Source organism: Sphaeramia orbicularis, chromosome 19, assembly GCF_902148855.1.
Source record: "Sphaeramia orbicularis chromosome 19, fSphaOr1.1, whole genome shotgun sequence".
Taxonomy (NCBI): Eukaryota; Metazoa; Chordata; class Actinopteri; order Kurtiformes; family Apogonidae; genus Sphaeramia; species Sphaeramia orbicularis.
In genome coordinates this window covers 41692414-41705595 of record NC_043975.1, presented here as the reverse complement: position 1 = coordinate 41705595, position 13182 = coordinate 41692414, and the positions used below count along the sequence as shown (strand labels likewise).

Below are 13182 nucleotides of genomic sequence, written 5' to 3'. Positions count from 1 at the left end.
TTGAATGTTTCTGCCAATAGAGGGTACATTGTGCCTTTTATTTTATTTTATTATTTTTTTTTAATACAACTTGGTTAAATTGTTTCAGTGTGTATGTAAGTACTTTTTGAACATGTTTAGCACAATTTCAACAATACCACAATAATGATGATAACCATGATAATTTTGGTCACAATAACCGTGATATGAAATTTTCATATCATTACATCCCTAGTTGGTCTGAAGTCTGGACCTGATATGTGCAAATGTGGAGACAGAACTAGTTAGAGACGCAACTAATTAAGCAGGAATTCAAACAGGTTGTAGAAATCCACTGGATTTGTGTCCAAATGAATCTAAAGATAGTTTAGCAGCAGCTGGAGGGTTCAAATTCAAACTGTATGAACTATTAGGGTCCAAATACACAAAGAAATGAACCGCGGACTAAGAAAAGTGGAGTTAGACAAACATGGGTCCTTTAACACTTTAGAGGGATTTTAGTACAACCAACACCAAGGAAAAAAAAAAAAAAAAAAGAACATGGACTGTGTTTAAACCCTCTGTCCTCTTATATCATTCAGATAATGATAAATATATGATAAATAGTCAACTGTTCTGTCCCAAAAGTTGTGTTTTGTCCAATACTTCTCAGAAGAAATGTTTAAAATACAACATATGCTGGTGAATGGATTAAACCAATAAGCTCCACCCTCAGTAACAGCTGATGTCATACTCACTGACACATGCACCATATTTGTCATCTTACCTTTTATATATCCGTTATATTTTGAATATATTTCTCCTCCTCTGTGGTATTGTTAGTTGTATGTTTACAGTGTTTTTTGTATTGCTTTGTGTATTGTCAGTGTTTTTCCAGTACATACATATACAGGGTGGGGAAGCAAAATTTACAGTATTTTGAGGCAGGGATTGAAAGACAGTGTATGACCAATTAGTTTATTGAAAGTCATGAGAAATTATTTGCCATAAGAAAATTTATATCATAGAAAAGGTTTTTATTCTATGTGTCCTCCTTCTTTCTCAATAACTGCCTTCACACGCTTCCTGAAACTTGCGCAAGTGTTCCTCAAATATTTGGGTGACAACTTCTCCCATTCTTCTTTAATAGTATCTTCCAGACTTTCTCGTAATAGTTTTGCTCATAGTCATTCTCTTCTTTACATTATAAACAGTCTTTATGGACACTCCGACTATTTTTGAAATCACCTTTGGTGTGACAAGTGCATTCAGCAAATCACACACTCTTTGACGTTTGCTTTCCTGATTACTCATATGGGCAAAAGTTTCTGAAAAGGTATGGATAATAGTGTTAGGTATGATTATGACATCAATATATGTTTGGTTTCAAAACAATTGACGTAGTGCCTGCTGAGAAAGAACAACTAAATGTTCAGTGTAAATTTTGCTTCCCCACCCTGTGTATATATATATATATATATATATATATATATATATATATATATGTATGTATGTATGTATGTATGTATATATATATAGATATATAGATATATAGATATTTATTTATAATTTTATTTATTAAAACCTTTATTTAACCAGGAAAAAAAAGCTGACTGAGATTAAAAATGTTTTTTTTTTTCAGAGTGTCCTGGAACAGACAGCAGCAGAAGTTACCCAAATGGAAACCACAGCCGCACATCCACACTAATATACAGAAACACCATGAAGAGGGACTTCTGGCATGGCGGTGAATGGAGAGGTGGTGTAAAGCGAGAGCTCCCTGAAAGGTCTAATACTTTCCCTGATTAAGACGAAAGTGGGTGAGAAATGATATGAAAATTTCTTATGGGGAAATATAAGTTAAGGAATACTAAGACAATAGTGAGTCATAAAACCAAGAAAAGTGAAGAAATGGTGACTGGAGAAGCACATGGTGCAGTCGACATGAGGGAAGCTAACGAACATAAGGACATGAACTCACTGCATGCTAGCTTCAGTGCTATCCGTGCTGAAATAAAAGCAGGGCACGCCGACATGAAGGAGTTAAACGGTATCTGTGAAACTATTAGACACAACATGAAAGAGGAACTGGGAAACTTTAAAGATGAAGTTAACCAGAAACTGAATGAAATTGGGACTGAACTGAAAAATACAGAGACAAGGATGGATGAATTTGAAAATAGAGTGACGGCTATGGAAGAATGGAATGCTTATGCAAAAGACATGCTTCTGCAGACGGCGCAAGAACTACAATGCATTCAGTCAAAGCAAACGGACCTAGAGGCACGTTCCAGGAGAAACAACCTGAGAATTTTCAGAATCCCCGAGGGGATGGAGGGGAGCAATGCACGTGAGTTCCTGGAGAAGATTATCAGAACGGAATTATTGTTCACGGACATCGATCTGAGAATACAGTGCTGCCACAGGTCACTGGGACTGAAACCACCTACACACGCTCCTCCGAGATCCATGATTGTCTGCTTCCTCACGTATAGAACCAAGGAACTGGTGTTATCCACCGCATGGCGAAAAAAAGAAATACACCTGAATGGTAACAGAATCTACTTCGACCACGACTACCCAGCAGAAATTATGAAAAGAAGAAAGGAATATACCCCACTGAGAAAGACTTTAAAGGAAAAGGGATTAAGGTTCCAGACACCAGCACCCACAAAACTTTGAGTCTTTTATGAGGACGGTCCCACAACTTACAATAATGCAAAAGAAGCAAGGGAGGACATGTTGAAGAAGGGAATCTTGACAGCTGATGAAGGAACTGATGACCCGATACCGGACGACACCGACCCTGCAGACATAACAACGATATCCCACAAAAAACTTGAGAAACATTCCTTGGAGGTTCGCAGATCTTCAAGACATCAAAAACAGAATGTGGACACCGAGTGGGTCTGAGAGAAGCTGAGGAAGTTCCAACGTTCGCCTCTACATAAAGAAAACCCGACTTGAGATGTAACTGTGAGTAAATAAAGAGACACTCAATTAAGGACAAAGGAATGTACACGTAGATCTATGCGGAAACCTTACAAGGTATATTCTATTGTTAACTGTGTTCTAAATAAATCTTGGCTCACTGTTTAAGTATTGTGATCCATAATACGAGGAAAAATGTTCTTGGCTAAAATATATTTTTCTGTTTAAGATGATAATTTAGACCACAGTGGGAGACGACAACTGTGTTAACCTGGTAATAGAACTCAGGTAATATGTTAAAGGAGAAACGACTTATCTGGAGGGGCCCTTCACTGGGAGGCTTCCCCTCCTTGTTCAGAAGTTATTTTCATACTTCACTTTTGGAGGTCATGTATGTTTGTTCATTTTACTGTTCTGCACAGACACATTTGAGTTATATGTTCAGGTCAATGATGTATCATAATCTAAACACCAAACCAAAAAGATAAAATGCAAAACCAGGTTTATAAAGTTATTACTTTAAATGTAAATGGACTGCAAAATCCCATCAAAAGAAAGAATTTAATTAGTAAAATGAAAAGGGAAAAACAGCAAATAATTTTTTGGCAGGAGACTCATCTAAATGATAAAGAACATGAAAAGCTGAAGATCTTTGGCTACAAAAATACCTATTATTCATCACACAGTCACAGACAAGCAAGAGGTGTAGCAATTTTAATCCCAAATAACATAACGTTCCAGTTCTCCAAACAAATGAGAGATACAGACGGGCAATATATTTTGGTAACAGGACACATTGATCATAAACCAGTTATGTTGTTAAATATATATAGACCCCCAGGTAATGATAAGACATTCCTCAAAAAAAAAATATATATATAATAGCTGAAGAGAACCATGTTACTCTCATCTGTGGTGGGGACTGGAATATTCAACTACAACCCTCCCTTGACTCTACTAACTTAACTAAAAAAATTAACTCCGAGACAAATATGGTTAAAAACTTCTCCTGGAAGCTGGTATGACAGATGTTTGGAGAGAATTCCACCCTACAGATAGGCAATTTACTTTCTTCTCCCATCCACAGAGTATACTCAAGAATTGACTATTTTTTTATGTTCAACTCAGACAGACACAGAATTTTGAAATGTGAAATAGGGGTTAAAGACATATCTGACCATTCTGGGGTATACTTAACCCGTCATTTAGACACTGAGGCTAAAACCACGACATGGAGGTTGAATACCAGTCTATTGAATGACCCTTTGAGTAAGAAATTTATTCAAAAAGAATTCAAAGACTACCTGGATTTTAATGATAATGAGGAAACATCTCCAAGCAATGTTTGGGACGTGGCTAAAGCAGTAATCCGAGGAAAATTAATAATGTGGTCATCACACAAAAAGAAGGAAAAACAATAGCAGATCAATAATTTATTACATAAACTTAAGAATCTTGAAATTGAACATATGGAATTTAATGATCCTCAAATACTTGACCAGATTGAGTCAACTAAACAAAGCTTAAATAAAATTTATGACAATAAGGAAGAGATTAAAGCCAAATTTACCAAACAGAGATACTGTGATAATGGACCAAGAGCTAAAAAGTTATTAGCATGGAGGATAAGAAAGCAACAGGATGAAAGGTCTATCCATAAAATTAAAGATACACAATCGGGTAAGATAAGTCACTCTTTGAAAGAAATACAACAATCCTTTGAAAACTACTATAAACATTTATATACACAACCAGATGGCACTGACCCCTCAAAAATTAAAGATTTTTTGGATGTTCTGGATCCACCATCAGTTGGAACAGAACAAAACAGAACATTGATGTGTGAGATAACAAAAGAAGAATTAGATAAGGCAATAGCAAGATTAAAAACAAACAAAACACCAGGGGCAGATGGATTTCCAGCTGAATGGTTTAAAATGTTAAGAGAAATTATATCACCATTACTACTTAAATGTTTTAATTTTGTACTCACAGGGGGAGCAATACCAATGTCCTGGAACCAGGCAATAATCTCTATCATTCCAAAACAAGGCAAGAATAAATCCATGTGTAGCTCATATAGACCAATATCCATCTTAAATTTTGACTACAGACTTTTCGCCTCAATAATCACAAAAAGATTTGAGAATATAATCCCAGACATAATAGATGGTGATCAAACGGGATTCCTCAAAAATAGATAGGTTCAAGATCATGTAAGATGGGCCCTATATATAATAGATCATATAAATAAAAACCAAGAGAAATCAATCGTCCTTAGCCTACATGTGGAAAAGGCGTTTGACTCTATTTGCTGGGAGTATTTATACCAAACACTGGCACGATTTGGGTTTAACAACTCTGTAATCTCACTTTTAAAAAACTTATACCACTGCCCCACCGTTAGAATTAAAATAAATGGTAGTCTGAGTAACCCAGTGTTATTACAAAGAGGCTGTCGGCAAGGATGCCCCCTTAGCCCTGCTTTGTTTGTGTTATTTATTGAACCACTCGCACAAGCGATCAGAGAAGATAAGGAAATAGGAGGAATCTGGATTAACAAAACGGAATATAAAACCTGCCTTTATGCAGATGATGTATTGATGACTCTTTCTCAACCGGATATGAGTTTTCCCAAATTATTATCCTGCCTGAAAACGTTTGGTAGTTACTCTGGCTATAAATTGAATATACATAAAACTCAAATTATTACATATGATTACACACCTACAACTCATATACAAAATCTTTGTGAATTTAATTGGGACTATGAAAACATACACTATCTTGGAATCAAAATACCCAAGGAACTTTCGAATATTTATGATACAAATTATTTACCAATTACCAAAGAAATAATGTCCGATTTAAACAGGTGACCCTACTCCCTTTAGATTTGTACCATCAGACAGACATAATTAGAATGAACATTTTACCAAGATTACTTTTCCTTTTTCAATCAATACCAATAGCGATACCTTCCAAACAATTTATTGAATGGAATAGAATGTTTTCGGGTTTCATATGGAGGGGACAAAAACCTAGGATTAGATATGGCACATTACAACTACCCAAGGATAAAGGGGGACTATCCCTCCCAGATATAGATGATTACTACAAATCAGCACAACTTAGATACCTGATTTACTGGTGTGATCCACTTTACACTGCCACATGGAAATATTTAGATCTTAGTCAAATGGACATACCCCTTCAGACACTGCTTGGAGATAAAGTTCTATATGTACAGCATAAAGAGAAGCTAAATTGCTGGACTAAAACCCCCCTAAATATTTGGTTTGATGAATGCCATAGATTAAAACTGGAAGACAGGCTTAAGCTGTTACATTGGGTGGCATATGATGAGGATTTCAAACCGGCCCGGATGGATAGCCGATTTAAACTTTGGTCCTTTAGAGGCATTACAGCGTACTGTGTAACTTCAGATGATGGAGAACTAAACAGCTTTCAAAAACTCAAAGATAAATATTACTTGGGAAGGGAAGATTTTTTTAGATACCGTCAGATTAGAACTTATTTTAACAGCATTATAAAAAAAGTGGAACTCAGAAACACAGACTTAATTGACATCATGATCGCTGCATATAAATCCAAAGTCACCTGCAAATTAATCTCAAAGATCTACTCATGTTTACAATAAAACAAAGGAGTTTCTGCACTTTATATTAAATATAAATGGGAGAAAGAGGCCAAAATAATCATTTCAGAAGAGGACTGGTGGAACATCTGTAAAACCCAATCAGGCACGTCAAATTCTGGTCATTGGAAGGAATTCACTTGGAAAAATATTGTCAGATTTTTCATTACCCCCAAATTAAAACAAATGCAAAAGGGCCTGCCGAGTTATGGGAATTGTTGGAGAAAATGTGGAAACGCCCTTGCAGACCATTTTCACATTTTCTGGGATTGTCCAAAAATTAGACCTTACTGGACTGAAATGATGAAAATGATTAACACAATAATGGCGTTTGAAATTAAACATGATTTCTGCACAGTTTATTTTGGAAATCTACCACCCACAGTCAATTCTAGAGATAAATACCTGATTAATGTAATGCTGGCAGCCTGTAAAAAAGCTATAACAAGAAAATGACTGAGTGAAGAAACCCCAACAAAGAAGGAATGGATTGGAATTATTAAAGAAATATATAATATGGAAAAACTAACTTTCTCCTTGAACCACAATTTGGACAAATTTACTAATTATTGGCTAAAATGGACATCTATCCTAGAAGATGTGACACCCCAATAGGACAGCACCTTGTTTTTCTCATGAGAAATACACATATATGTCAACATCTGTGTGTTTTATTATCAACATGTGTAAATATGTATTTCAGGAAAATGTACACAAATGTTTATGAAAAATGATGGATGCAACTATGTCAGCAGGTTTATGGGACATGATTGGATGCAATATGAGAATATATCTGAATCATCTGACTTGGACTGAAACAGGACAATACCCAAACTATTTCAACCTTCTTATTACGATGGGATAACATTGTGACTCATTGACCCACATATTTATCGCTGTACTTTAATTTTTGATACTACCCAGTCTGTGCTTGTTGACATCTCTTGTTTTGTATGTCTTTACTTTTTCTTTTATTATCTGTTTGTTAAAAAATGTAAAACCTGCTAAAAAATAAAGTATAAAAAAAAGAAACACCATGAAAGTCAGGACTAAAAACAAACTGATAAGAGCTGATAAGAACATACATACACAACAGCACCGTTATTTTAAAAGGTACTAAAAGTATAACAACAATGTTCCTTCAAGGGTGTAATCTGTATGATAGTTTTATATATTGTTTCTTTTTTCACTTTAAGAATGTGCTCCTAAACTGAACAGAGCTGATCAGCTGATTTTCATTGTTCTTTTAACAGTGATTAATTCTGTTCTACTGATACCAAACTATTACCTAATTATCATTCTGATGCTTAATTATTATCATTATGTCTTTCAAACCACATACATGGTGCACTAACCCTGTTACTGAGCTGTGATCTTAAAGTGGTGTCAGTGAAATAAATGCATTTGACCTGTGTCTGATCTAGAGGCACATACTCTGCCTTATCCTGGAAGTTCAGCATGTTTCAATTAAATCAACATATGAAGGAACAAAAAGAACCCAGATGACAACACAGTTATCAGCTGATCCACAGCGGTCAAACATTGACATACAGATCCAAAAGGGGCCAACGTTGACTCACTTCAATCCAAAAGTTGGATCAGTTTTGTTAAAAAAAAAAAAAAAAGTCTGTCTGAGTACGAGTGCATTACAGGATAACCTTCCAGAAGGAAACGGTCCTGAAATGAAACAGATGAAAGCGGCTGTGTCCACATTAAATACACTGTGTTCTGGATAAAACACTTGTACAGTTTAGGTTCATTATAAGTTCTATCCAACAACAGTGAACAGCTGATAGAGCAGTGAGCATTAGAATCGTATTACCCAGACCCTGTAAAGACAAGCATAAAGGACATGATTTAACCCTTTGACCCTTTAAATGTTAAAAGCTGAACCTGTGAAAGTTAGAGTGTGCTACGTCTCCATTTATTCAAATAACACTTAATGTTTCAAACAGTATAAAAGGCAGAAAGGTCAAAGTAATAGCACTAATGTCTGAAACATTTGGATGTTTGAACTGTGTAAATGAGTTACATGTCAAAAAGGTACCAAACCTAAAGTGTTATTAGTTATCCATTAGTGCAGGAGTTAAACTCATTTGAGTTCTGGTTCCACATTCAGTCCAATATGATCTCAGCTGGGTCAATCAAGTAAATAAAAACAAATGTAATGCACTTCTACAGCACAGTTTTCTACATCTTCATGGTGCCCAAAGCCTCCCATTCAAACACACACTCAGACACCAGTAAGCGGCTGTCACCTACTAGGACACATTTAGGCTTCAGTGTCCCAAGGATACTTCCACATGTGGAGAGTCATAGCCAGGATTTGAACCGCCAACCCTTTGGTCACTGGACGACCCACTCTACCAAATTGTTTACATTTGCAAAATATCCTTTTAAAAAATGTGAATAACAGAAACGACCATGAAAAACCGGAAATGTATTTTTAAAAACTGGTGTAATTTTAACAGTGTCATGCGTCAGTTTCTCATTTCCACGTCCATTCCAATGTACACATCATAGTGGATCTACAAATACACAACACATTTAGTAACGGGCAGAATATTGATACAATTACACTAAGTTCTCTAAAGACATTTCAGGTTGTCCATCTCTGTTCAGCTTATTCACATTATTTTGTGAAAGGATCATTTATAAATGGAAACATTTTCATGTAATTTTCCTTTTTTACACAAAAAAAAGAGAAAATTTGTAGTTGTCATAAATTATAGGGTATTATGATAATTCAGTTCAGTTTTATTTGTACACCCTAATATCACAACAAGGTCTGTACAGAATTTGTTGAATTGATAAAAAACAATGAAATTAAGCAAACACTCAAATAATGAAACAGTTGATGAAGCAAAAGGATTAATGTCCTGCAACAAATGTTATCACAAAAAATACTTTATTCTTATTACACACACACACATATGTATATATATATATATATATATATATATATATATATATATATATATATAAAAACAAACCAAACGTTGAACTACAGTGATTAACTGTGAAATGTCCCATCTTTAGGCCAAGGCCCATGTTTTTAAGAGCTTTTCTAATTCCAAGCCTCATATGATACAGTACAGGACCAACTAAGTCAAATAAAGGCCAACTGTTCACCTCCGTGGATCCACAGAAGAAGAAGAATCAAACACTGAAGAAGGAGAATAAAACACAGAACATGGAAGAAGAAGACGAATCTAAATACACAGAAAAAGAAGAAGAATCAAACACAGAAGAAGAAGAAGAAGAATCGAACACAGAACACAGAAGAAGAGTCAAACACAGAACACGGAAGAAGAAGAAGAATCAAACATAAAACACAGGGTTTATTAGGTCTGTCCTGGTACTGGTTTAGGGCCGGTGCTGGTGCTGGTGTAGACTTGGTTCTTCTGTCATTATGATCCACCATGGACAAACTCACACCAATAAGTCATTCCAAATCCAGTGGGTGATGTGCCCACCCCCCCACTGCACCCCCAGTGGAAAACTCCGAGGGGCACGTCATATCTCCACTTTTTACACTTTTACATATTTTTTTAATGCATGTCTTTATAATGACTGTCTTTTATGTGAGAGTCATTCATGTCTCTGTGTGCGAGATATACACACTTTTATACTTCTCAAAATGGCCGCTTGTTTGTGAGGTCATCACAGCCACACAAAACATTTGATCAAAAATGTAGATGATAACTTTTTATCATGCATGTGTGTAGGTGATTTTCACCCAGTTTGGTCCAAATTGGATGTAAACCCTAGGAGGAGATAATGAAAGTATGAGGGGTGGGATTCTGACAAAAACCTATTCGTTACTATGGCAAAGTTTTGGTGGTTGTCATGGCAAAAGGATTTGGAATAGGGGTCTGTCTTCATTGACTTTTTGGTTCAGTTTGGCATGAGGGATGTGTGTGAAAAATTTTGGTTGACTAAGTTAAAAAAAAAAATTTTTCCAATTCACAAAATTTAGGGAGCACCAGAGAGCCATTTTATGATGCAGCTATACGAGTTACATATAATCGTGTTCAGGTTGTCATTTCGCACAAATGTTACATTGGGTCCAACTCAATCTGACACTCTGTGTGCGAGATACACATAATTTTACACTTCTCAAAATGGCCACTTTGTTGTGAGGTTATCACAGCCATGCCCAACATTTGATCAAAAATGTAGGTGATAACTTTTGATCACACATGTGTGTAGGTGATTTTCACTCAGGTTGGTCCAAATTGGATGTAAACCCTAGGAGGACATGATGAAAGTATGAGGGGTGGGATTTAAGAGGTCCACACTTCCACCCAATATGGCCGACTTCCTGTTGGGTTTAGGGCAGGGCCATAATGTAATTTTTTACTTGTCCTACCATGGGCTATGTCTGGAGAAAGTTCCATCTTTCTACGTTGACATTTTTTTTGAGTGGGTTCCCATCCGCACAATGTATTTTAATATTTTGAGGGGGTGTGGCCAAGTCATTTTTCAATATTTCGAAGCTTCTTCTTTCTGGAAAATTCTACTTTTCCACAGTGTAATGTTCAGTCTGTGTACCATTAGTGGAACACAAAGAGCTTTTCAGCAATAGTGTCCTTGTGGAAAAACCCCATCCATTTGATTTGTACAGTTTTGGTGTTGTCATGGCAACACGATTGTAAATAGGGGTTTGTCGTCTTTGGCTTTTTGGTTCAGTTTGGCATGAGGAATGTGTGAATGAAATTTCTTGTTCCTAAGTAAAAAAAAAAAATTTCACTTCCATTCAAAACCTGTAGGGGGCATCAGAGAGCCATTTTCCAATCCATCTATACGATTTACATATCATCGTGTTCAGGTTGTCATTCCACACAAATGTTACTTGGGTCCAACTCAATCTGACACTCTGTGTGCGAGATATACACACTTTTATACTTCTCAAAATGGCCGCTTTGCTGTGAGGTCATCACAGCCACGCCCAACATTTGATCAAAAATGTAGGTGATAACTTTTGATCACACATGTGTATAGGTGATTTTCACCCAGTTTGGTCCAAATTGGATGTAAACCCTAGGAGGAGATGATGAAAGTATGAGGGGTGGGATTTTTGAGGTCCAAACTTCCACCCAATATGGTCGACTTCCTGTTGCGTTTAGGGAGGGGCCATAATGTCATTTTTTACTTTTCCTACCATGGGCTATGTCTGTACCAAGTTTCATCTTTCTACATTGAAATTTTCTTTGGGTGGGTTCCCATCCGCGCAATGTATTTTCATATGTTGAGGGAGCGTGGCCAAGTCATTTTTTAATATTTTGAAAATAATTTTTTCTAGAAAATTCTACTTTTCCACAGTGTAATTTTCAGTCTTTGTACCATTAGTGGAACACACAGAGTTTTTCAGCAATAGTGTCCTTGTGGAAAAACCCCATTGGTGGTACAATGGTACAATTTTGGTGTTGTCATGGCAACACGATTTTAAATAGAGGTGTGTCCTTATTGGCTTTTTGGTTCAGTTTGGCATGAGGGATGTGTGTGCCAAATTTCTTTTTCCTATTTCAAAAAAATTTTTTCACTCCCATTCAAAAACTTTAGCGGGCGTCAGAGAGCCATTTTACGATCGAACTATACAAGTTCCATATCATCGTGTTCAGGTTGTCATTCCGCACAAATGTTACTTGGGTCCAACTCAGTCTGACACTGTGTGTGCGAGATATACACACTTTTATACTTCTAAAAATGGCCGCTTCGCATTGAGGTCATCACAGCCACGCCCATCATTTGATCAAAAATTTAGGTGATAACTTTTGATCACACATGTGTGTAGGTGATTTTGACCCAGTTTGGTCCAAATTGGATGTAAACCCTTGGAGGAGATGATGAAAGTATGAGGGGTGGGATTTTAGAGGTCCACACTTCCACCCAATATGGTCGACTTCCTGTTGGGTTTAGGGAGGGACCATAATGTAATTTTTTACTTGTCTTACCATGGCCTATGTCTGTACCAAGTTTCATGTTTGTACGTGGAAAAAAATTTGGGGAGGGCTTCCATCCGCGTAATGTATTTTGATTTTTGAGAGGGCGCCACTGAGTCATTTTGCGATATTTTTTCTTTGTGACTTCAAATAACAGAATTTTTCACCAGGCTTGAATTTTTGGTCAAATAAAATTGACTTTTCGTCAACATTCAGGGGGTAAAATTTTCATTCAAATTGGCGAAAGTATAATAATAAAAAAAATTAAAACCACAAGCGGTGTTAAGGCCCTCGCCTTCCCACGCGACCGCCTCCGGATGCTACTGCAGAGAACACCGACAGTGAGAGGACACAGTATCGTGGACTTAATCCAACATTCTGCGCGATACACACAGTTTTATACTTCTGAAAATGAATGTTTCATCACAGGCTCGTCACAGCCACGCCCAACATTTGATCAAAAACGTAGGTGATAACTTTTGATCACATAGGTGTGTAGGTGATTTTTACAAAGTTTGGTCCAAATTGGATGTAAACCTTAGGAAGTGATGATAAAAGTATGAGGGGTGGGATGCTGCCAAAAGCCATTCATTTCTATGGCACAGTTTTGGTGTCGTCATGGCAACATTATTGTCAATAGGGGTGTGTCCTCATTTGCTTTTTGGTTCAGTTTGAATGAGGGATGTGTGT

At 36.5% G+C, this 13182-nt stretch overlaps 1 long non-coding RNA gene across 1 annotated transcript; it reads right to left on the bottom strand.

Moving 5' to 3' along the window:
- Positions 1-308: 308 nt before the first annotated feature.
- On the bottom strand, positions 309-8593 carry LOC115439323 (uncharacterized). Its single transcript, XR_003938247.1, has 3 exons — positions 8580-8593; positions 3550-3557; positions 309-463 (listed from the first exon to the last, which is right to left on the bottom strand). It is a non-coding gene; the product is annotated as an uncharacterized LOC115439323 (long non-coding RNA).
- Between the last annotated feature and the right edge of the window lie 4589 nt (positions 8594-13182).